The 22235-nt window shown below is 45.3% G+C and overlaps 1 long non-coding RNA gene across 1 annotated transcript; it reads right to left on the reverse strand.

Annotated features, from left to right (window-relative positions):
* Positions 1-879: 879 nt before the first annotated feature.
* Positions 880-16201, reverse strand: LOC106022632. Its single transcript, XR_001197556.3, has 4 exons — positions 15753-16201; positions 5033-5137; positions 1740-1778; positions 880-1099 (listed from the first exon to the last, which is right to left on the reverse strand). It is a non-coding gene; the product is annotated as an uncharacterized LOC106022632 (long non-coding RNA).
* Positions 16202-22235: the final 6034 nt, after the last annotated feature.

The following is a 22235-nucleotide window of genomic DNA, read 5'->3' on the forward strand; positions in this document are numbered from 1 at the left end:
TAATGACTGGGGTTCTGTAATCCCAGCCCTTGGGGCACAGAGGCAGGAAACCTTGCCATCTGAAGCCAGTTTAAGCTACACAGTGAGACCCTGCCTTGAAAGGGGGCAGGGAATGAGACTCAGTAACAAAGCACTTGCCTAGCATGCTAGGGCTCTGGGGTCCATCTGTAGCAGCAGGTGTGTGTGTTGGCATGCGTTTAGTGTTGTTAAAATTTTTCACCAGGCTGTGGTGGCCCACACCTTTACTCTCAGCATTCTGGAGGAAGAGGCAGGCAGATCTCTGTGAGTTCAAGGCCAGCTTGGTCTACAGAGTGAGTTCCAGGACAGCCAGGGCTACACAGAGAAACCCTGTCTTGAAAAGCAAAACAAAGCAAATTTTGATGTAAGAAAAAGTGTAAGTTTTTACCTTTTCTCCAAAGTTGAAACAATTCACTTGTTGTTACTGATCTAAAGCCTTCTTCATATACTGATTATGTCTTATCTTTGTGCATGCTGGAGCTCCCTGCACTATCAATATAAAGTAAATACTAAATAAGATTTGGGAGGAAGTAGAAAGAAGGGTATTGAATTTACATAAGGGAAAAATCACTCATTTCACCTTAAAAAATATCTCAAGATGATGTTTTCAATACTTCCCCTCTGCACCACAGTACAGACAGCTTCCAAAAGTGGCATTGATGCTGCAGGAACTGGAACAAGGAGTCCTTCTGTAACACAGTCAGACCTCCAGCAAATACACTTAAATGTCCTAAGAATCCTCAGAATTCACGAGGTGAGGGGGCCGAAGTTCCTGTATCTCCCAGCTCACCCAGTGAGTGGGTAGCATCCTACTAAGTCTCCACAAATAAGCCTGGCAGCAACCAAGAAATACTTTTCATGTAAATCAACTGCATTTTTATTGAACCAAATATGAGTTTATGAAAGTTAAAAAAGTTTTCTTCTTGCCTGGGTTTTCATCGTGACTCTGAAAGGGCACACGGAAAAGCTGCTCGAACAGTCATCTCTTTGGGGACCACGCAGTTATTGATCATCTACTTCAACACCGGCTTCCTGTCTTGTCCTTCCGGTCAAGTCTCATGACTGCTTGGTGTGTCTGCCTCTGGAAGTTCAGATCAGAATATTTAATTATCTACAAAGGATGTTCTATGGATTAACTGTCAAGTGTTTTGAGACCATTAACTACTTGATAAATGCTAATGAGATACTTCAAGGAAGCAGATATTACTGGTTCATCTAACATGTATTCTTTCATGTGCCTGTGCAACTCCCCTTAGGTTTTATTATTATTTATAAAGACTTGTTTTTAGACTGCATTACAACCCTGCACTGTCCTGCAAATAATCATCATGCCTTAATTAAAAAGTCTTGAGTCTGAAAGTGTTGTTGCCATGTTAGTATAAGAGTAAAGGCAATCTGCCTAAAGCCTCCATGTGGCTGGTAATCATCAGGGCAAAACAAGCCAGATAAACCCAGCAGTTGGACCAAAGACATTAGAAGTACTTTAGAAACGATTTTAGAAAATTTAGACTTTGTAACTTGATTTCCATCTCTGTCTTTAAATGTATTTAGAATGAGATACAATTATTGCACATTTCTCTTTCCTATGGGCTGGAGAAGGGGGACAACACATTGCCTTTGAACTGAAAGTGAGTGAATAAAGAAAACTTTAATTTAGGGTTACAAAATGTCCATCTCTGTTCCCGCCTCAGCCTTGACTCATGCAGGGTCCCTGAACAGACCTTTGAACCTGGATGTCGGTCACATGCTCACACCTCTACCTGTGAAATGAAAATCAAAACATAGGTCTTAGTTCCTACCTCACCAATAAGTCATAAAGATTAGAGTTAGAACATTGAACTTCAAAGATGAAAGGCACAATATAAATTCCGAGCATTACTGTCCAGACATTGTGGATTTGCAGGAATATGCACCTTAAGCGTGGTTGCTACCTGTGGGCAGGTCCAAGCTCAGATGACCTTGCTAGAGCTGTGGGAAGGGCAGGAGAGCTTCAGTCCAAGACCTAAAAGCAACTGTATCCTAGACAGCATAAGTGTGTTAATTAGCTCACAATGGTCCCTCTTTCTCTGAATATACATGTAGTACACACCTGATACAATAGTTCTGCTCCCATTGCACTAAACAGATTGTTTTTTCTGTATCTACAATGTGCAAGGCTACACTAAGAACTGGAAATAGTGATATTTATAGATAGTTCTTACCTTTCAGAGCTCACAGTTAAAATAAGGTCACTGTGTATTTCCTATTTAGTCTACATGAGGTACAAAGGATATTTCAGTCTACATACATTCAGTGTATAGGATGATTTTTGCCTACATGCATGCAATGTACAGGATACCTCAGTCTACATACATGCAGTGCACAGGATTCTTTACTCTACATGCAGTGCACAGCAATGCCTGTAGCATCTGAGAGTAAGAAAAACCTACACCAAGAAACGTTCAACAATTTCAAAGCTGACTCCCATTAGTAGTGACCGCATTAGGCCATGACATGCACTGTGACAAATCGATATTTTGCACATTTTTCCCACGAATCTACAAGTGCTAGAAATTATTGCTGAAGATGTTCCTTAAAGCCTAAAGTAATAACTCCATCACTGCTTTCAGAACCACCAAGTGCCAAGGGGTGCTTCATCTCATATGCTAGATACTTCTACCATGTTTGGCAGGCAGCTCACAAGCCTCCAGATGACTTTGAGTGTAGCCAAGGCTACATAAAAGACTTATTCTGTATGTAGGTGAGTGTGGGTCTTCATGTACCCCTACAATACTTGTATCTGCCTTCCAACTGTTTGGTAGGGAATGAATAATGACAGGTTGGGGTGCTGTCTGGCAGCAGCACACTTCTTAGCGTGCATCATTCGAAACAGCTGTTCCTAAGCTGTTTTAACGATCTCCAGGCCCTAATCACCCTTAGAAACCTGATTCCAATATATGAACAGTTCAAACAGGGGAAAAACAACCTTTCCTATATGGAGATAGCAAATACTAAGAGTCTGCCAACTTTTTGAATAGCCTAGAGGCCATTGTCACAGTGTTTGCTTTCCAATCTCCATCTTAAAGGTTGGTTTTCCTTAAAGGTATGTAATAACTATAGAATTTCTTCAAATTACATTCAGTTTTCCCATCTTCTTTTAAAAACACACTATTAAACTGGCTGTGTTAATAGAAGAATCTGTTTCCCCTGTCTGTAAACAAGGTCAAGATAATTCCTGTTTTTTTGTTTGTGTGTGTGTGCGTGTGTGTGCGCCAAGATATTAGTTCTTTAGAGACTGCATAATAGTCAAATGCAGGGACCCACAATATCCTCCTGTAAAAGGCAGGTAGCAAACAATTCAGGCTTTATGTCATATGACTTCTGCTGTAAGTATTCAGACTGCCATGAGGGGCAAATAGACTTGACAATATACAAACAAATGATCACAGCTAGGTGCCAAAAAAGCTTTATTTACAAATACAGTGATGCTAGAGCTAGGGTCTCTGGTTTAAGAGGGAGAAATACTAAAATCAAATTCTGCATCTCCCTGCTACCTTCACTGTCCAAAGTTCAGAATAAGTTTCCCTGAAATAAGTAACAATTAGTCAGCAATTTGTGGACTTTGTAGATTCCACATACAGAGAGACAGAGAGACAGAGACAGAGACAGAGAGAGAGAGAGAGAGAGAGAGAGAGAGAGAGAGAGAGAGAGAGAGAGAGAGAGAGAGAGAGGGAGAATATGCTGCTACTGGAAAATGTCTTAGTTAGGGTCTATTGTTGTGATGAAGCATCATGACCAAAGGCAACTTGGGAAGGAAAGGGCTTATTTCTCTTATACTTCTAGGTTATAATCCACCACTGAGGGAACTCAGGACAGGAACTCCAACAGGGCAGGAATCTGGAGACAGGAACTGATGCAGAGGCCATGGAGGAGTGCTGCTTACTGGCTTGCTCCTTGTGGCTTGCTCAACCTGCTTTCTTAAAGAACCCAAGATCAATAGCCTAAGGATGGCCCCACCCAAGATGGGCTGGGCTCTCCCCATTAATCACTAACTAAGAAAATGCTTTACAGATGGATCTGATGGAGGCATTTATTTCAACTGAGGTTCCCTCCTCTCAGAAACAGATTGTGTCAGGTTGACCTAAAAGTAGCCAGCATAGGGTAAAAACCTGAAAAGCAAAATACCTTCTACTTTGTTTCATTTTTTTTTACAGCAACCTACCTCTGATTTTCAGGATGAGTCTAAGTCTGGATTTTCATTTATAATGTCCTACTATGAACCTAAAGTTTTGGTTTTCAGTTTTCCTTGGGACAGAGCTGGGGAAATGACTCACTGTGTAAGAACACTTGCTCTGCAGGCATTGGGAACCTGGGTTTCAACACCCACATTTAAAAAACAAAAGCAAAAACAAAAAACCTTGATGTGACCTTTCATGCCTTGCCTATAGGCCCAGAACCGGGGTGAGGGGTGGGGAAGACAGGTGGATCTAGGAGGCTCACCCAGCCTAGCCAAAACAACAAGATTCTGGTTCAGGGAGAGACCTTGTCTTGAAGAAATAAGGCAGGTGGAGGGGGGAGACATCCAGAGTCTACCTCTGGTTTCAGCATGCATATGCATGAGTGTACATTCCAACATACATACATGAGTGCAACACACACACACGTGTGCACAAGCACACGCAGAAAGTAATTTTTAAAAGATGTCTAGGGATAGAATTATAGCTGTGATCATACAGTGAATGATGTTCCAGGAACCAGCCTCCATATCACCTGGCACCTGTTGAGGTGTGGACTCTTGGGCTCCACCCCAGACCTTCTGAATCTGCACTTGAACTGGACCCCTAGGCTATGTGTGCACACATCCAACTTGAGAAACCCTTGTTTCTCTACTAAGAAATAGACATCAACTACAGGTGGAATGGAAGGGGTCACCGAAGAGACTGCATAATGGGTAAGGCCAGAGCTACACACACACACACACACACACAGGTTCAACACGCAGGGATGGGGTGAGCACTTTGGATGAAACAATCACCTGAAACAATTCCTGGCAGCCAGGACTGATGGAACAGGAAGGAGATATTGTTATGTTGGAGATCATTTTACCTTGTAACGCGGAAGGAGGGGTAGCCTGCTGGAGCTGTTTGCAAGAGGAAATGGTAATTTTTAGAAACACAGCACAGAACAGAGAAGAAATACCCCAACATCCTCTTCCCCTCCCATTGGCCAAGCCCACTCTGGAGACAGAGGCAGGGGCATGGAGGACAAAGTCCTCATGTGCCAAGTGCCCAGGGCGCACAGGAGGGAAAGTGAGAAAGCCCAAGAATCACCAAGACCGTGCCAGGAGGATGCCTGTTAGAGGCTGGGTCTCTCCAGCTGGTGGTACCCATCAATCACTGTGTCTCTCTGTCCCTGGCAGCCTGTGTCCTCACCCCACACTGTAATGTTGACTTTTCCTATTATTCAAAGCACTAAATTACTCAACCTCTGTAATTGCCCAACTAAAACACCATTTTAAAAATGCCTTTGCATATCTCCACACCACCTCAAAAAGCCACACCTCAAAATTGCTCTTTCTTACCTCCTCAACCCAATTAAATTAAAGCATGCCTGTTGCATGTTGTCAGAGCGACCAGCCTATGGGATGGGAGGCTTGCCACCTTAGCTGGCCACCACCCTAGTACAGAAGACTGTCTCCCTCTACTACCCACAGCTAGAGATCTTTTTCCAGTGGCACAGTCACTTTGTTTCCTGACAGTTACCATGGATCGATCGAGCAGCATCTTAATCAGATACAAGAACCAACAATATTAATAGTCAAAGAAGGCAGTAATAAATGAATGTATAATGAAGCGTCTGTCCTTAGGTAAATAGCTTCTTTAGCTGTAATATGTAAAATGGAGGGTTACAATAATTAAATGGGCGGCCATTAGGCTGAGATGGTTGTGGTGTCCTGGGATGCTACGTAAGCAAACTAGAAAGTGGACTCAGCAGGACCGACACAGCTGGGAGCTGAACCTTGCTTTATCCACCAGGAAGTGAATGCTAACCTCTGACCGGAGACTGAAGGCTACTACCTCACTGTAGCTAGTCCTGTCTTCACTGTGCTTCAGTACTTACCATATGACCCCCCACTCCGCTCCCACGCTTGGCTGGAGCTGCAAGCCACCTGCAGTTTGGAGCTGCCCAACCCATGAATCATGGGTATCAGTTCCAATGATCACTTCAGCACTTTAATGTGCATCCCCTTATCTTGCCACAGGGGATGCCCTGTATGCTACCTATAACAACAGTAGCTGTCTCCTGAGTTTAAAATGAAAAAAAAAAAAAAAAGCAATGTATCACAGGATTCAAAACACACCGCATAAAAATAGCTGGTCTCTTAGCTATAATAATATCATCATTACTATAGTTATTGTTACCGATATTTAGCAACGTTTCAAATGCTACAAAACTTTTTTCCAGTTGTCAATCAATCTATGCTTCACAAATGTACATCATCCTCTTAGACAATCATGCCAACCTGAGTGCAGTCAGTGACATTGAAAGAAACCAACAAACTGGCTGTCTTCCTCGCAGCCCAGGAAGGTTCTCCCTGCAGCACCTAGCCCGTCAGCTAGCGCCTCAGAAACACAGTATTTCCCAAGCAGAATTACAGCGCCTGGCTCAAAAGAGAAGGCACAGACGTAGCATGCCTTCTTGTTCCTCAGTGTGGGCTCCCCAATACACCTAATATTTGGAAAAGCCAGAGACCTGGCTTTTGTGTGTGGTGGTTCAAGAGAACTATAGGAAGGAAAAGCACTGAGGATGGGCTCATCGCTATACCGTCTCTGTCTTTCTTAATCTCAAGTAACTTTGATCAGTAATCTATTTGCCAACCCCCTTCATTTTCCATTAGATAACCTCGTAGCTACCCATGATCCTTGCCTGAAGGCATGAAAGAAAATGCAAGACAGGGATAATTTGATGTGCGTGTATGGGTGTGCATGTATGTGTGTGTGTGTGTGCCCACGCATGAGTGTGTAGGTGTGCATGCACACGTGTGTATGGATGTGTAGCTCTGAAAAACCGTAAAAGGCAAAAGTCCAATACTCAGGGTGCATGAACTGCAAAACAATGATAGAAAATAAAAGAAAGAAGGAAAATGGGCGTAAGAATGGGAGGAGGGGAGAGCGCAGGAGAGCTAAATTCCAATGTGATGTTTGAAATAGTACTGAATTACTCATGGGGACAGAGAAAGCAGAGGCTCAGAGGCTGTGTGATTTCCTGTTGCTTTTATTTTGTGCCACATTGGAGATGATGCCTCTCTTTCCTCCACGCCGGCTCCCCAAACTGCAGAGAGGAATTTAACCGGGGTCATCCCAAGAAAACCGGCAGGTGTGAGGGGGCCACTTTCAACCCTGCTTCTCCTGTGGCATGCCAGCACAGAATGCCCAAATGACTCACTAAAAACCACCCTCTAAGCCTGCCAAGCACCCAGGGCATATGGTCATCGAGTTTGAGGTCATTCCACCCGAATTCCCATTCTCAGATTAGGCAAGCAGGTGGTATTTGTTTTTCAAAACGTTAACACGGCTATCAGCCACTGAAATTACCTGAGCTGAGAGGAATCCCACTGCTGGCTTTGTCTGAATCAAAGCTCCCTTTCAGAGAGCCTGGGGACCTGGAGGTCACATACTTCCTGTATGAAGTCAGGGAACCCGGGACAAGAACTGTCATTCAATGTGTGTGTAAAAATTGCAAAATCTAGGTTTCCCAGCCCAGTTCCAAGGGTTGCCACAGTCACCCAGTTTATTTTGGTAACTTTGGTAAATATGCATCTGCCTCAATAAATATGTTTTCTTTTCTAGACTGGTGTACAGAAGTCACAGGGACTATTACTTAGAAGGAAGGCATATTTCAACGTTATTTAAGTAAACTTTATTTGCAGCACAGCACAGAAAGAAGGTACACAAACAACAGCTATGTTGATAGGTGAATCTCCAATAATCTTTGTACATTTTTTGATTCTTCTATCCATGCCCTTGACCAAAAAGAAAAATGAATTATGAGTTTATACAAAACTATGGTATCCATGCTACTCACTGTGGTTATATTGTCCTATTGTGGTAAAAGGACAGCTAACATGTGCTTTACCAGTCTTACCATTTTAAGTGTACTGTTCAGCTCCATTGAGACTTAATGATTAACACTTAAAGATTAAGTGCATGTATTGCATGCACAATGATCTCCTTGAACAGCATGCTGACCCCTTTGATAGTACTCCATGTCTTCTCTCTCCCAGGGGTCTGAGGATCACCATTGTACATCCTATAAGCTTGACAGTTCTAGGTCTCTCATACAGGTGGAATGACATCGTACTTATCTCTCCATATCTGGCTTACTTCACTCAGTAAAATGTATTCAAGGTTGACTCGTGCTGTAGCCTGTATCAGAATTATATCCTTTTATAAGGCTAATATCCCGTTGTATGCATCTGCCATATTTGTTTATCCATTTAAACATCATCTCTTCTGTTGGTGCATGTTTGGGTTCTTTCCCACTTATACACTAAAGCTGCTGTGTATGATGGTATATAAATATCTGTTAAGTCCCTGGTTTCAATTGTGTGGGCTGTATATGCCTTCCACATTATTTTAATTATATTTATGGAAATTCCTTCATCTGACAGGGAAAACCAGTCCTTCTGCCCAGCATGTGTTTTGAGAGAGCTGTCACTACCCTGGCATCCAGCACCCGCCACTCGGGGGACCTGTGCAGCCACACAGTCACATCCTCCTTGTCTCCCTCTAGTCTTTTCCTCGTTTTAGAAATGTCTGAGTGCCCAGGGACCTCGTTGAAAAAGGAGTTGTCCTCACCATGAAAACGTATGATGTGAACTCCTGAGCAGCTACTCAACAGCAGCAGGAACAAAGATAGACAAGCTATATCTGAAGGAAGCAGAGGCAGGGCATGGGGCTGGGGGCTGGCTACGTCCCAAGGGAAATGCTGGAGAAATCAGAATTCCATAAGCAGAGAAGGGGAGAGATGAGAAACACAGAAAGAGGGGAGAAGAAGTAGTGTGGGAGTGACAGAGACTTTCTGCACCACGCTGTGGCAAAGAACCCCAAAGAACTGCTGTCATAGAGAAGCCAAAATCATGAGTTCACATACACCCTCTAGTTTCCATGGGAACTCTAGCAAGAACCAAGGAGGAGGAAGAGGAGGAGGAGGAGGAGAGGAAGAGGAAGATGATGACAACGACAAGACAAGGTCAGGCCCTGAGAGCAGAGGCTAAAGGGATACTCAGGGCCCTGGAGGAGAATCCACTCAAGTGGGGAAGACTACTTCCAGAAAACACTCAGGCCCTGTGATCTGGACAAGACTCGGAAAAGAAATTGCTTGAGTTAGTCCCCACAAGAGCTTTCATAGCCCACTCACGCTCAATTACCCACACCCACACAAGTGAGCCCGCCATTCTTGCCAGACTTCAGCAGACTCCAGCACTAGAGAAGAAAACAGCTGGAATCAAGTAGCTGTTGGAAGAACAGGCCCTTCTATTGTGAGCTGTTTTCGTCCAAGGTTGTTGTCTTCAAAGCGTGACCCCAAATCTTCCCAAGCCAGAGGACAGACACAATTCCTTTTGATCCACTTGAAAATTCTCCTTCAGGCAGTGATATGACCCCTCATTCAACCAATGACAGCACTTACTCCACATTCAGCCCAGCTCAGAGACACAAAGACAAAATAGGGCCGGCCATTCTTCCTCTCAGGAAGCTCAAATCTAATAAAGAAATGAGTGGTTAAAAGCAATTACAGGACGGGGTGGAGCTCAGCGGTAGAGCTCTTGCCTGGCGTGTTCGAGACGCTGAGTTCCACACATGACTTCTGAAAGAAGGAAATTTGAAGTGAATTAAGATCACGTAAGAAATCAAGGGCACATCTGGAATATGGGAAGAATACAAAATCCAAGTGATCAGGACCACTCGCTAGATTTATATATGTTTCCTCTCACTGATATAACAGACAGCTCCAATCATAACGGCTTGAAACAATATGACTTTAACATAGTGAGGTCAGAGGGTCAACGTGGGTCCTGGAGGCTAAAGTAAGGATGTCAGCAGAGCGGCTTTTCTTCCAGAGGCTTCTGCAGAGACTCACTCCTGTTCCACCCAGTTTCTGGATGCCTGGTTCCTTTGGCTCACGGCCTCCTCCAGCAATAGCATCTCGCTAAGCTCTGCTTCTGTTTGTACATCTCCTGACCCTCTGCTTCTGTCCCCCTCTCTCTTCCTGACAGCCCTACCTTCCTCCTCTGTGAATGCACTGCTCCAGTCACAAAAACAAAAACCACTTTCCTCAAAATCTTTAACCTGGCCAGGCAGTGGTGATGCACACCTTTACTCCCAGAACTCCAGAGGCAGAGGCAGGCGGATCTCTGTGAATTAGAGGCCAGCCTGGTGTACACAGAGAGTTCAGGACAGCCAGTGAAGCCACGAAGAAACCCTGTCTCGAAAAAGTGAAGATAAATAAATAAATAACAATCTTTAACCTGATTACAGCTGTGCAGTCTCTTTGAGATTTACAAAGATGGGGGACTCCCTTTAAAACGTATATTAATGGATGCAAATGCAGTACCTGATTTCGTTTCCAGAAAAATCTCCAACCAAGACTCACAATGAAGTTCCATAAAGAACCCCTCCTGTTGGGTGATGTTTGACTTTGGAACATAAACAAGTTCCGACAAGAGGCCAGACAGTGTGTAATCAATACTCCTTGGCACCCGTCCAGGACCGTCATGCCTGGCACTGACATCTCTGCAGATACTGGGAGGGAAGATCACACCACATTTAAAAGCAGATGAACAGATGTGGGGCTGGGGTGTCAGTGAGAGTCAGTTCCATGGCAGACGAAAGTCTTTGTGAATTTCAAATAATGACAATATGGCAATCTTTTCCTTTCCTCTCTGGAATTCCCAGTGAGCCTCCTGCACCCTCCTCCCAGGCTCTCGCTCGGTGCAGTGGCAGATGGCCACGGCTACCCTGCCAGGAAAGCCAAGGCCACCGTCCCTCCCCATCTCAAAACCTCACTTTCCAGTCCTCCTCAAGCCTCAGCTGCTCTTTGCTGCCCTCAGCTATGGCCTTTGTGCTTCAGAAACTATTCTGGCTGCTTCGCCTAGGCCTGCTGACCCCACCCCTACACGCCTCCTGCCTCACACCACATCCCCTGTGCTCCCTGGTCCACCCAGACCACGGAGGAGATGTTCTTTCGTCCCGGAGTCCACTGCTCTCTGTGCCTAGAAGGCAGCTCCTCCGTGATTTGCCAGGAGAATGTCTAATTAGTCCTGACCATTGGCTCTCTCCAGGAAGCCTAAAGACTTCTCCCCCTTGTGTGGCAAGAGCTATCTATGCCTTCCTTCCTGCAGGGCTCTTGACACACAATATTAGGCTGGGCTGTTCTCCTCTCCTCTCCCTTTGCAAGGTCCCAGACAGAGCAGAGGCCGCTCCTTTCATCTCCAGCTCCTCAGCACTTAGCTCTTAGTGGACACCAATAGACATTTGCTGAGTGAAAGAATCTTCAAGCCCTTCTCCCGGGAAAGAAAGACAAAGAGCCCCTCACTGTGCCCACCCGCTGCCTTCTGAAGCGCAGGCAGTCACCACCTGCTCCCACTGCTCACCATTCTCCTGGCCTGGCTTCCCACCTAACCCTGGCCCTAATCTAGCCACAGCAACGCTGGGTTATTCTCCTGACTACTTAGTCTGCCGGCCGCTGCCCTCTTCTCTGTCCCCCTGCCCAGCCTCCCCTGCAGTTCCATTGCTGCCCTTTGTGCTTCTGGTTTTACTGAACTTTGAGATTACTCGTCCTCCTCTTCCAGACTTCCCTTCACCCTTTCCATCTCAGCATTGCTCTCCTGTCCCAGGCAGTCGGCTTTACTGAGGTACCAGCTCCAGCCCCGACCCCACCCCAGCCCTGCCTACCCACCCCCTCCCAGAAAGCTCACTGCAGGAACCACACAATGATTAAGGTAAAGTCCCAAGGTCAGTCTCCAAAACTAGACAGTGATCAGGTGAGCTGGTGTTCCAGGTGTTAAGTGGAAGCTTCACCCCAGCCCCTGGCATCCATGTACCCAAAGAGTCTGGGATGCTATGGTGGAGGTTCCACCCCAGCCCCCTCCCCCGTCTCCCTCCGAACCCTGCTGCACCTCAGAAATCGAGCCAAATGATGGGCCCTCCAACAGAGAGATACTCAAGACCACTCCCACAGTATATTTAAACTGTCCCCCAGAGAACAGACTTGTGGTTTTTCTGGTCTGCCTTTCCAGTCTCCTCTCTGGGGAGCTGGAAGGCCATCTGGGAGTGTTGTATCCATTAAATGGGGACTTTTTCTAATTCAGTTTGATTTGGTCTGATTTGGATTATTGCATCGGCGGAGAGGCTTATCCGGGTGTAGAAACTTCTCACCAGGCACTCAGTCTCCAGACAGGGTTGCCATGCACATCTCCTGGGAGACCAGCCTCTCAGCTGGCCACCTCTGTGCTCTCCCATTTTCCTCCCCTTAAATGTACTCTGGGTTCTGACACTGCAGTAATGTCCCAATGAAGAATGCTGAAGCCAAGATTAGAAGTCTTCAGGAGACCACCCCCAATCAAGGTTATGACGCAGAGGTTCCCAGCTGTCCATCAATGCTGTAGACTTTTATCATATCCAGTGCTTCAGCTTAACATTTTACTTTCTTTGATAATGTTTTGGTTTTCACAATACAGTGTCAGTTTTATAAGGAAGCAACGCTACATTTTGTGCTGTTTGTTTCCATATCTCATTCAGAAATCATGCTTGTAAATTGCCTACATTTTGTTTTTTGGGGGAACCATATTATCCAGTAGTGTGATATTTGGGTTTCTGGCAAGAGACAGACAGAACTCTACCTTCTTTATGACATTGAATCCAACTCACATCTTTAAAAAATAGACACAAAGAGCAACAAACAAACAAATTGTTACTGTAAAGATCTTCTTTCTTTTTGATTACTTTTATTGTTTTGCTTTGTTGTGGGTTTTTGTGTGTTTGTTTGTTGTCTTGAGCTAGACTCTCCCTATGCCACTCAAGTTAGCCTCAAACTTGTCTTAGTATCCAGAAGGCTAAGGCGACTAGCAATTGCCACCATACTCAGCCTCCCTGTTTATTTTAAGTAAGGCGTGTGTCACAATAGTACTTACTGAGCGCTCTAGGACATGAAATGTCTCCTGCTTTAGATCTGAAAATGATGCTTTCAAGGAGAAATAAGATCTCCTTGGCTCCACGTCCATGAGGAGAACATAAGTCCAGATAACTCCAAGAGCATTTCTGTGTATTCACACTTCCAAAGTCTTAATGATCGCTTGCCTTTAGTCTGTCTTTAGTTTTATAGGCACATGCATACTGATAATGCTTGTCATCAAACACATATACATATACACACTGTAAGGCAGACAATTAATCATGATCTCCCCCAAGACCATATTTTATAGTCAGGGGCCAATTGTCAGCACACATGTTCTCAAATAAACTGACACACATACCAGCTAACAGATTAATTCACATGGAAAAGGCACCGTGGGAAGAAAACCTGTGTTCCCAGACTGCTCAAGCCGGTGCTCTCCATATTAACATAAAGATCAGCGCTCCCAGCTCTAACCCCCTGGGAACCCGGCCCGAATCCCTTACCATTTCTAATACAGTTGATACTGGGATAGTTAGGCAAACTGAGAGTCTGATTTATACAGCACAGCCTAAGAACAATTCTGCTCAGAAGGAGCCAGCATAGGTTTTGAATGGGGGTCGGGGGAGACACGGACACATGACTCACCTACTGTCTTAGAATGGCCTTAACTGGAGGTCATCCTCCTCCTGCCTCCACCTCCCAAGTCTGGAGGTTGTAGGTGTGTGCACTCTGACTTTTCAACAGAAGGCAACCATGAAGGAATACTTCATGCTTTTCCTATTTCTTTGCAGATGTTATCCCCGATGGAGGCTCACAAGCATCTAATGTCATGAGTCCCAAGGATGCTGGCACCTACTGTGATGAATCTGTCTAGGAGAGAAGCTCGCACAGCCAAGTGTGCATGCCACGCGTGCACACTCACTGCCTGGCACACTCACTGCCTGGCACACTCACTGCCTGGCATGCCCCTTGAGTGGAGAGAATTCGGTTAGCCTTCTTGTCTCCCTTAAGTTCCACGTGGCCAGCCCATCTGAACAAAGCTCAGCTCCTCCACACAGTACCTTGTAGGCAGAAGGGATTGTTATTGTTTGCTCTGAGCTGAGCACCACAAAAGGCAAATTTGTAGTAGGTATTCCACCAAAAGGCTTTCCTCAGAGCTGGAATGCCAAGACAGAATGGAGGGGTGGGGAAGAAGACTGGGGAGCATTTACATGACAAACGCTAGACTCTCAGAATACGGAAGTAGAACCAGGCTTCAGTATTCAGTACTTGCTTGTCATCTACAAGAATCACTCAGAGTCTTTACTAAATAAGATTTATAAAAATGGCCCCTGCAGCTGCTGCCGATATCTCCAGGGTCGATGGGGGGGGGGGTGGAGCCAGCTTGAACCATTGCTGGGCTATGTGGGGCAGCAGCTTTCCCAGGAGGTTCCTAGGAAGAAGGCAGGATGCTCCCCCGTGGAGTTCCTCAGGGAAAGCTTTGCCTGGACAGCCAGAGGTGGCCGAATCCCAGCAGGGTGGTGACCTTTTGTTTCGCATGTCCCCACCTACCCTCATGATCTTTCTATAATCCCACCGGTTTTCAAAGACCATGGCATTGCTCTTAATTCACACACACACACACACACACACACACACACACACACACACACACACACACACACGGGGGGGGCCCGAGGCTGGGATAAATAAATATTAAGATCCCTTGAGATCCCTTGACAGGTAACCAATTTCTCCTTCTGTAGCTAGAGAGAAGCTGTCCCTCCCTGAGGGGGCACAGGGTCCACACTCTGCAGGACCCCCACCCCCCACACACAGAGTCAGCTCCCCTGAACAATAACCCAACTGTCTGGACAGGATGGGAAACTGTCTCAGGAGTTTGGAACCCACCCTCCTACAAACCCAGACATGCACAAAGGTTCTGCATTTCACCACAGGAAGTGAAGACGGTGGCTTCAGGCATCATTAATCATTTTGAAATGATTATTCTTAAGGGGGGGACAAGGAAAAAATACAAAGATGCAGCTTGAGTTAAGTCACGCCCAATAAAAATCAGCACTTGTCCAAATCATTATTTCCCTGATTCCATGTGGAACATTTAAGAGCACACTATACTGACAAGAGCCGGGACCAGATAGGAAATCTGTTTCCTCTGTAATTAGAGCTCCTGCAAATACTTGGGACCTGACACGGTAGGTCAGGGGAAGGGTGTGTGTGGGAGAGAAGAGGGCTTATTTCCTTTGCCTTCCAGCCCAGGAATGCACACAACACATTCTAAAAGGACGATAAAGCAAGAACAATTTGGGGTTTTGCGTCTGTCCTCCAGGAATCTTCATTTACCCCCATTGAAATTCCATGGAACAAAGCTAGAAACAATCCCGCTTTGTCTTCTAATTGACTAGGAAACTGTGAAATACCCCACCCCACCCCCAACCACCTCACCAGGCCCCCAGCCCAGCAGGCAGAGTCCGGGAAAGCAGTAATTCCCCAGATTGGCTACCCCATGGGGTGGGCGCTCTTGAAGCAGGCCCAGCCCACCTGCCAGGGAGATCGGCTCATCCCTTACAGGAAACACTCACCAGTCCAATCCTTTGAAGTAATGCTGTCTCAATAGCGTAGGAAAAGTGATAACTGGAAAATGAAATCTCCTCTGTCCTTTCAGAGAGATTGCAATTCCAGAGGAAATGCACGTACATGAAATTGGATTACTTTTTTAAAAAATTTCCCCCCTAAGTCACCTGGTCTGCCAGAAGCATCTCTCGCCAGTTTCCTCCTTGGCCGGGGACTCCTTGGCCGGGTCCCCATTTCTCCATTCATTCCTCAATCGAGATATCTAGCTCTAGAGTGAAGATGAGGGATCACACGAAGGCAGTGCAGAAGACCACCCCTCTTCCTGCCTGCACTGCTCCCTTCCTCCTCAGCCCTGAGGGACCACCACGGGTGTGTGAGCTTTGGGGGTGATGCCCCAGATTTCTCCATCAGTTACCAGCCACATCACCCACACACATCATGTAGTATACCCGTGCAAACGTGGAAAGGAAGAGCGACGAATTTCATCTTGGCATTCTTAACACACTCAAAAATGAAAACTGTCTGCCTATCTTGTTTTCCGGATTTAGTTATTATTCATTATCTTATTCAGAGTTTAGCTCCCCCCACGCCCCGCACCGCTGCACCTCAGTTTTTCTATAGACCCAGGAAGACACTGTTATAAAATTTGCTGAAAATGAAGGTAGCCTGGGCTGGGTGGAAAAGGCATCTCTCTATGCAGACTGTAGCCTGCCATGAGGGAGAGCACGAGATAGCTGAGGAGAGGATCCACTGCGGCATGAGGGACAGACAAGTGTCCCTTAGAGCCAAAATAAAACAAACAAGTCGGGAAGACGGAATGCCAGAGTTCATTCAGACCAAGGGAAGGTGTCCTACAGCTTCCTAGAGGTGGGGCTCAGAATGGGAAGTCAACGTCCCAGCAGCTCGAGGAGAGAGCCCCCAGGAAGGAACCAGCAGCCGCATTGCCAGAGATGGCAGGTGGGTAGTGAGTCCCACCCAGAGAGGAGGCAGGTAGGGAATATTTTAAAGATAGCAGGAAGGTTAGGTATCCCTGGATTGGAAATGGATGTTGATATGAATCGTTTGTGAAATGTACACAGATGAATACAAAAGTAAACATTACTCTGTAATATTGGAAGTAATGACATATTTGGGAGACATGATGCTACAGTGTCAATGAGCACATCTAGTGATCATTACCCCAGACTGACCTCAAACTCACCAGGTTGGTTCTAAGGGCATCTTTTAACTTCTGACCCTATTGCTTCTGCTTCCTGAGTGTTGGGATTGCAGGCATGTACTACCATATACAGACCCAACTGTGGTCTTCATCTATGCTAGCCAAGCATTCTACCAATGGAGTTGCAACCCTAGCCCGCCAGATACTCTAGTGACCAGCCTCCCCGTTTTAGCAGCCATGACAGGCTACCATATGCTCCTGTCCTGGTCACTAAGGTCAGATGCCCTCCGTGAAGCAAGGAACCAATCAGAAGTTAGCTGGAGGGGCTGTGCTTTACGGCTCTGGGTGTGCTTTACTGACAGTGCACAACAGTGACATGCAGAGCATAGCAACTGCCCTTGGAGGGCCTATGGGCCATAACAACCAGTTGGCCAATCAACACAGGGCGGGTCGTCCAAACCTGGAAGCTCACCAATCCTGAGACTGTTTCATACTCCCCTTACGCTGCCCTTTAAGATCCCTGCCTCAAGGTTGCTCAGGGTCTTTCTCTAGCCATCCTCCATGGTGGTGGGGTGAAGGGCTCAAGCTAATGGGGTTAGCTCGTTAAACATCTACAATAAAACTCTGCTTTTGCATTGAAATGGGCCTCTTGGTGATTTGGGGGTTCAGAATTTGAGCACAACAATACTTCTAAATACCAGCCTCTGTAGCAGGCTTTCTTGTTGAACTATCTTTGGCTCGCTAACCCCCAAATAGACTTATTATTAATTATGAAAACTTGGCCTTAGCCTAGGCCTTTCCCCAACTAGTTCTGCCACATAGTTCAGTTACCACTTCTTAATGCAGCATACCCAACCTGCTCCAAGTTCACTGGCAAAACGGCTGGCTCACCAAGATTCTTCCTCCCAGTTTCTCTCTCTCTCTCTCTCTCTCTCTCTCTCTCTCTCTCTCTCTCTCTCTCTCTCTCTCTCTCTCTCTCTCTCTCTCTCTCTCTGCATGGAAGTCCTACCTATGCCTCCTGCCTAGCTATTGACCATTCAGCTTTTTCTTACACCAGTCACAGCAATACATCTGCATGTAGTGTACAAATATCCCACAATAAGCTTCTATTCCAGGACATCAGCAACTCCTGGATAGACAACTGAATTTATAACTGAAATTTAGAAAATACCAGATGAAGATAATATCTTGCCATGCCAAAAAGGACAAGTCAAAAAGGAAGATAGACATGTTAAAAGGAGCAAATATCTGCTTGATTGGATTCCCACTGGTCAAATCAAAAATCATATTATGAACCGATTACCATCCATTGTCTGCAATGGGCAACTGTGAGTTCATTCTGAAACCAGAAACCAATTGGAAGCTTGAAGGGGTCAGGATAGTAATTGCAAAGAACCTCCATGCCAAATGCCTACAGATTCAGGAGAGAACTTTCCTGTGGGGAAGGTTGGCCGACAGGAGGCTAACAGAGTAGTCAGAAGGAATGCCTGGTTAAGACACTGAAAAGAATGCAAATCACTTGTAGATGGTTTCTCTCAAGAAGGCTCAGCCCAGATCCAATCACAAATACATAACACAAGAACCCAACAGCCATTTTCAAAAGTGCCAATGTCACACAAATCAAAAGGAGTTCAAGGGGTGCATTCCACACCAATTGTGAAAGAGATGCGCCAAGGAAATGTCAACACGGGTCCTTTTGTTAATAGAAACATCACCATGTCAAGAGGCAAAACTTGAATTAGGTCTGGAGACTAATGGTAACGACCCTCTCAGTAGTTAGGTTATGGAGAATCTCCTATTTGTATTAGGCGCAGGTGGATGGTGAGAAACTGACTCTCACAAAATGAGGGGAGTAGCTAAAGAGACGCTTCAGAGTGCTTTCTGCATTTCCAGAGGTCCCCAGTTGACATGCTGGAAGGCTCACAGCCACCTGGAACACCAACTCCAAGTATTATGCCGAGCCCACCAGAGATGACCCCTCAGACACAATTTATAGCCAATTAAATGTCTTTATTTCAGCCGGCTGGGACTACACTCAGGTATTCTGGAATTAAATGTAGCCCTGACCATTTAGATCAAAGGCAAAACTCTTTGACAACTTCAGGGAGAGGTTTGCACAAGCAGGTAGTTTAACAGAAGCTAAGTTAGCGGGGGCATCTTGACCTTGGGCTTCTAGATTAGAGCTTGATAATTTTCCATAGGATTCTCCATCAAGGAAGTCAAATTCTAATTAAACCTGAAATGTCCCCAGCAAGAACACAAGTCAGAGGAACCTGTGTGCTCTCTTGCCCTGCCACACAAGGAATCCTGTCCCGTTTTGGCCTCAAAGGGCATCTGCATACAGAGACACACCGCCCCCCACTCCTCCCTACACATAAGTAATAAAAAATATATCTTATGAAAAAGAACGAGAGAAAATCATTTATGTTGTACTTCAGCCTTGTAAGTTTACTATTGCTTCAAATGTATTTATTTTTTATTTTGGTTTTTTGAGACTGGATTTTCTGTGTAGCCCTGGCTGTCCTAGAACTCGCTCTGTAGACCAGGTTGGTCTCAAACCAAGAGATTCAGCTGCTTCTGCCTCCTGAGTTCTAGGATTAAGAGTGTACACCACTGACATCTGGCTAGATTATTTTCAATTTTTAAATAACAACAATGTAAAAAACAGACTATAAACTCATGAGCACCGGAATGAGCAAAGGATATGGCAATTCATTCTTAGCCAGAACCTGGTATGTGCCCAGTTCAGACAAGTGCTTAGTAAACATTTGCTAAATTAAATGTTTAAAAAGTTCTTTGCAATATGGAAGAACATAGCAAAAGGACTCTCATTCAGGCACATAGTAATATATTGTATTTCTTTTTTTGTTGGTTTTTGTTTTATTTTAAATTTTTAAATATATTTTATTTCTTAAGCATCTATATTATTTAACATGTGCCTAACACTGTTCTAAACATTTTATAAAGGAGTGGAGAGATGACTCAGCAGATAAAAGCATGCATTGTTCTTGCAGAGGTCTGGAGTTTTGTTCTCACATGGGGCTTAAGCCTCCAGCTCCAGTGGGATCTGATAGCTCTGACCTCTGAGGGCACCTACACACAGATATGCATGTGCATGTACACACATGCATACAAACACAATACACTCATGCAATTAAAAAAACAAATCTTTAAATATTTTATAAGTAACTTTATGCAATGAGGACTATAATGTTCTTGTCTTACAGAGAGAGGAAATAAAGAATAGGGGATGTCCTTCTGTACTGGTTGGTAAATAAACACTGATTGACCAGTAGCCAGGCAGGAAGTATAGGTGGGGCTACCAGACTAGGAGAATGCTGGAAAGAAGAGAGGTAGGGAAGTCACCAGAGGAGTCTCCATGTAGCTATTGGGAAGATATGGCACCAGGACATTCTCCAAAAAGCCAAGACCACATAGAAATACATAGATTAATAGAAATGGGTTAATGATTAAGAGAGAGGGAGCTAACCAATAAGAAGCCTGAGCCATTGGCCAAACAGTTTATAATTAATATAAGCCCCTGTGTGTTTATTTAGGCCTAAACAGCTGTAGGACCAGGCGGGAAAGAAACTCCATCTGCAGAGAGGTGGTGTGGCCTTCCCAAAGTCACACAGATGTGAGGAAGGGGATGAATCACCTACCTAAGAGTATAGGAGCCCACAAAGGTCATGCGCAGCCATCTGACCAGGCTAGCTCCCCAGCGTCCCACCCATCACCAGGAAATTTCCAATTTCAGGATCTTTCCCACTCAGGTTCCATTCTAAAGAGCTGCTTTTCATCTGTGCATTTATACCATACATATTCTAAATTCACAAAATAACATCATATTTTTTACGTCATAAGAGACAGAGCCAACACAAAAGAAGCCATCTTAGAGCTGGTCACTCAACTTTGTGAGTAATTCTTGCCACCAGCTTTGTTCTACACACACCTTTTTCATCAGATTTTAATTATAACAACCACACCTTTTGTGGCCCATATTATTAATATATTTATTTATTTATTTTGAGACAGGGTTTCTCTGTATTGTTTTGGAAGCTATCCTGGAACTCGCTCTGTAGACCAGGCTGGCCTCAAGCTCACAGAGATCCACCTGCCTCTGCCTCCCGAGTGCTGGGAGTAAAGGCATGTACCACCAATGCCCGGCTTGTGGCCCATATCTTATGTTATGTGCTATGCACTTCTCGTCTATTTCCATTGGGATCTTAACAAGGAGATAGTGTATCCTGGCCCTGGTCCTATTGGCTTCTGACCTGAACTATGACACCTCACCCATGTGTTTCTCTCCCTCACAGAAAGGAGATGAAGCTTTGGAGCCATGTGCGACCAATAAGAATAGATAACCTTTTCTGTTGTGTTTATTCTTACAGTACCAGGCCACACACAGCCTCCTCCATCTCGCTTTCTCTCTCCATAAACAGGGAGACTGCAATGTCTTATGTCCTATGTTCATTTGTTATCCTAGGGAAAAGGTCTATGTCAACATCAAGGTGAAGCATTCCTTAGACTCCCCTTTATAGCAGGAAGCTCATAAAGTCAATCCAATAACCAAATATCCCTCTTTTTAACTCCGTGCAATGAGCTGCCTCATAAAACTGCAATAGGCGTGACACAATGGTTCCTGTTCCATGGGAATGGCTTCATTCTTCCCGCAGCTTGTGATGGTGTCGCAGAGAGACACCACAGACTTCAGATAGGCTCCCAGCAAGTTTCACACTCCTGGTCACTCTGAGAGTCTTTATCTACAAATGCCATTTAGCCCCAGGAATTCATTCTTCCGCGTGCTAGACCCCATTTCAAAATGGGTGGCAGCAGCAGAGAAGAAACCAGAAAGGTGGACTGTTTATTTTCTTAAGTAGAACTGGAAGATTTTCCTACATTTCTTCTCTATGCCATTTTCCAATCACACACAGGCATAATTTTCTCAATACGTAAAAACATGTCATTTCTTTTGTATAAATGCGCGTGTTCTGTTATCAGATCCTCACTATGAAATCCTATCACCAGAAAAACTAGAGTCGCTAATGCTCTCGGTGCCTTGCTGGTGTCCTGTCATACATCCCTCCACAGCACATCCCGCCTAGCTGCCAAAGGCAGGAACAGTCTCTCTGTCCTCAGTGCCTTCCTGGTACATGGGCTCACGGTGTTGCTACGCAGACAGACTAAAGATCAAGGGATTGAAACCCCCAGGAGTCCTCCGGGCGGGTGGGCGGGCGCTCACCACCAAGCAGAGTCAGGGGTTCAGGGTGGGATGACTTCAATGGCTCCCCCACCCCCACCCCGTGAGACAGTCCTAGCGGCTCATCTTGGT

Source organism: Mesocricetus auratus, unplaced genomic scaffold (assembly GCF_017639785.1).
Source record: "Mesocricetus auratus isolate SY011 unplaced genomic scaffold, BCM_Maur_2.0 Super-Scaffold_100020, whole genome shotgun sequence".
NCBI classification, from domain to species: Eukaryota; Metazoa; Chordata; class Mammalia; order Rodentia; family Cricetidae; genus Mesocricetus; species Mesocricetus auratus.